Below are 4,544 nucleotides of genomic sequence, written 5' to 3'. Positions count from 1 at the left end.
GGGGGGGTTATCATCTATATTACTATCTGTCCCCTCCCTGTGGCTGACAGATTCCGCTCCCCCATGATCTCCTCATCAGGAAGACAACTGATTTCCCAATGGGGCTGGTGCAATCCAGACACTGCTCTCAGTTTATCAGTTCTCACCACATGGTCCCACACCACCAAGTAACGGCTACCTTACAGTACATCTCTACGTGGATGAGATATTAACCCATTGCCAACTAATGTGATGTTAAAAGATATGACAGTGAGAAGGAAGTGTAAGGGTATTTGTTCTTGTCATAGAGCTTTATCACAGCAATAGATGTGTGATGCACATATGTGAGTCGCTGGTTTACAGTACACTTTATACAGATATTACCTTTACTAGATGGTGGCCCGATTCTAACGCATCGGGTATTCTAGAATATGCATGTCCACGTAGTATATTGCACAGTCCACGTAGTATATTGCCCAGCCACGTAGTATATTGCCCAACCACGTAGTATATTGCCCAGCCACGTAGTATATTGCCCAGTCACGTAGTATATTGCCCAGCCACGTAGTATATTGGCCAGTCACGTAGTATATTGCCCAGCCACGTAGTATATTGCCCAGTCACGTAGTATATTGCCCAGCCACGTAGTATATTGCACAGCCCACGTAGTATATTGCCCAGCCACGTAGTATATTGGCTAGTCACGTAGTATATTGCCCAGCCACGTAGTATATTGCCCAGCCATGTAGTATATTGCCCAGTCACGTAGTATATTGCCCAGCCACGTAGTATATTGGCCAGTCACGTAGTATATTGCCCAGCCACGTAGTATATTGGCCAGTCACGTAGTATATTGCCCAGCCACGTAGTATATTGCACAGCCAAATAGTATATTGCCCAGCCACGTAGTATATTGCCCACCCACGTAGTATATTGCCCAGCCACGTAGTATATTGCCCAGCCACGTAGTATATTGCACAGCCAAGTAGTATATTGCCCAGCAATGTAGTATATTTCACAGCCCACGTATTATATAGCACAGGCAACGGAGTATAGTGCAGAGCCCACGTAATATGTAGCACAGCCCACGGAGTATATTGCCCAGCCACGTAGTATATAGCACAGGCCACAGAGTATATTGCACAGCCCATGGAGTATATTGCACAGCCCACGGAGTATATTGCAAAGCTACGTAGTATATACTCTCCTTCCGTCCGCAGCTGTCACCGCCGCATGTGCTGCGCTGTTTCCTGCTGTCGTGGCCATCATCAATGACCGCAGCCGTCATCACTGACCGCAGCCGCTAATTTGGTCCCCGGCTTTTGGCCGCGGTAGGCCCAACAGCGCCCATGGTCCCGACCGGCTCCGCCTTCCTCACGACGACTCCGCGCCCATGGTCCCGACCGGCTCCGCCCTCTTCATAGTGACTCCGCCCCCTTTGTAGCTCTTCTGGTTAGGCCTATACGGAGTGGGCAAGGACTCGCTCTGCATACTTCCTGGCCTCCCCTGCCATTTTGTCTACGCCCACTGGCTGGCCACAACCAATGAATATCCGCGACAGACAGAAAGAAAGACAGACAGACAGAAAGACGGAAGTGACCCTTAGACAATTATATAGTAGATGCCACTAGATTAGACTGTACCTTTTTTTGCCTAAAGGTGTTTGTATCAGCACTATATTTAGCAGTAAGTACATTCCCAGGGGAATCTCATAACGGCAACCCAATTTCAGGTTACAGCTGGTGATCAGCTTTTTGCCCAGGTTCAGAGAGGGCAGTGTATAACTCATTGGAGTTTGGTAACAGGACTATACTGTGGTTCCAGAACCAAGAGACCAGAAACAGACCAGGAACTGGAACCAAGGGGAAGAAAGACTAGCAACAGTGTCTGACAAAGTACCAGGAACATTGACCTAGAACAGGACTCAGAAGCAGATTTAACAGGGAAAAGTGATCAGAAATCAGGCTTAGGCACGATCAGGAGGTACCAGAAACATCAACAAAAACATGCCTACTTCCCACTGAGCCTGGTCAGGACTGGATGGTGGTCAGATGAAAACATCAGAACCAGGAGCGAGCTCAGGACTTGAAGTAGCCCTACAGATATGAGGTGTAGTATCCAATAGTCCACAGGTCATGTCAGCCGGAGTATGCAATCTACACATGTGGTCAAAACTGTTGGTACTTCTTGGTTAATGACAGAAAAACCCACAATGGTCACAGAAATAACTTGAATCTGACAAAAGTAATAATAAATTAAAAATGTATGAAGATGAACACATGAAAGTCAGACATTGCTTTTCATCCATGCTTCCACAGAATTAAAAAAAAAAATAAAACTCATGAAATAGGCCTGGACAGAAATGATGGCACCTTTAACTTAATATTTTGTTGCACAACCTTTTTATACAATCACTGCAATCAAACGATTCCTTTAACTGTTAATGAGACTTCTGCACTTCTCAACAGGTATTTTGGCCCACTCCTCAAGAGCAAACTGCTCCAGTTTTCTCGTGTTTGAAGGTTGCCTTTTCCAGACGGCATGTTTCAGCTCTTTCCAAAGGTGCTCAATAGGATTTAGGTCAGGGCTCATAAAAGGCCACTTCAGAATAGTCCAGTGTTTTCCTCTTAGCCATTCTTGGGTGTTTTTAGCTGTGTGTTTTGGGTCATTATCCTGTTGAAAAGACCCATGACCTGCGACTGAGACAAAGCTTTCTGACACTGGGCAGCACATTTCTCTCTAGAACCCCTTGATAGTCTTGAGATTTCATTGTACCCTGCACAGATTCTAAACACCCTGTGCCAGATGCAGCAAACCATCCCCAGAACATAACAGAACCTCCACCATGTTTCACAGTAGGGACATCGTTCTTTTTTTGATATGTTTCATTTTTCAGTCTGTGAACATAGAGCTAATGTGCCTTATCAAAAAGTTCAATTTTTGTCTCATCTGTCCATAGGACATTCTCCCAGAAGCTTTGTGGTTTGTCACCATAAAGTTGGCAAATTCCAGTCTGGCTTTTTATGATTTTTTTTTCAACAATAGTTTCCTCCTTAGTTGTCTCCCATGAAGTCCACTTTGGCTCAGACAATGACGGATGGTGCGATCTGACACTGATGTACCTTGAGCTTGAAGTTCACCTTTAATCTATTTAGAAGTTTTTCTGGTCTCTTTTGTATTATTTTCCTCCTGCGACCACATCCAGAGAGGTTGGCTACAGTCCCATGGATCTTAAATTTCTGAATAATATGTGCAACTGTAGTCACAGGAATATCAAGCTACTTGGAGATGGTCTTATAACTTTTACCTTTAACATGTTTATCTATAATTTTCTTTCTAATCTCCTGAGACAACGCTTTCCTTTGCTTCCTCTGTTCCATATTGAGTGTGATACACACAATGTCACCAAACAGCACGATGAGTTTCTGTAGCCCTATATACAGGTCCATTCACTGATTCCAAGATCGTAGACACATGTGATGCTAATTAGTGGAAACACCGTGAATTAACATGTCTCTTTTGTCACATTATTTTCAGGGGTACCATCATTTCTGTCCAGGCCTTTTTCATGAGTTTTATTTCTTTTTTTAAGTCTGTGGAAGCATGGTTGAAAAGCAATGTCTGACTTTCATTTATTCATTCTAATAGATTTTTAATTTATTATTACTTTTGTCAGATTTAAGATATTTCTGTGACCATGGTGGGTTTTTCTTTCATTAAATGAGGGGTACCAACAATTTTGACCACATGTGTAAATAAGCAATGAAGATATATTACACTGCACAGACGTTTTGGAAATATTAACTGGAGTTAATAGTTCAACTCTTCTGTGCTGTGTAATATACAGTATATTCATTGCTTATTTAGGGTATGTGCACACGTTGCAGATAAAAAACATCTGCGGTTTTGCTGCGGATGTGCCTGCGAGAAACGCTGCAGATCAGGAGGGGGAAGAGTGTGTGGGCAGAGTGTGGGTAGAGACTGTGTGTGTGGGTGGAGACTGTGTGTGTGCGGAGAAGATGTGCGTGTCTCTGTGCAGGTGTTTGTGTGTATCTGTGTGTCTGTGGGGCTGTGCTGGGCTGTGCGGGGGTCTTCTGTGCTGTTCGGGTGACTATGGGGCTGTGTGGGGGTCTGTGGGGTTGTGACAGGATGTGGGGGTCTGCAGGGCTGTGCTGTGCGGGGATCTGTGGGTCTGTGCCGGGCTGTCCGGGAGTCTGCGGGTCTGTGCCGGGCTGTGCGGGGGTCTGCAGGTCTGTGCCGGGCTGTGCGAGGGTCTGTGTGCAGGGATCTGCTGGGCTGTGTGAGGGTCTCCGGGGCTGTGCAGGGGTTTGCGGGGCTGTGTGTGTGTTTGTGTATGTATGGGGCTGTGTGTGTGTGCGTGCGAGTCTTTGTGTAGGCAGGCATCGTCCGATGTAGTCCCATCATCCGGCTACTGTGTTCAAGTGTAAAAAAAAACAAGCAAAAAAAACCACATACACACATATAGACATACAGTACATACAACATACAGTACATACTCACCACACAGCTAATCCCTGAAGCCATCGATCACCTGTAAGAAATAT

This window comes from Ranitomeya imitator, chromosome 1 (genome assembly GCF_032444005.1).
Source record: "Ranitomeya imitator isolate aRanImi1 chromosome 1, aRanImi1.pri, whole genome shotgun sequence".
In the NCBI taxonomy this organism is placed as follows: Eukaryota; Metazoa; Chordata; class Amphibia; order Anura; family Dendrobatidae; genus Ranitomeya; species Ranitomeya imitator.
Note: the sequence above shows the minus strand (reverse complement) of the source record.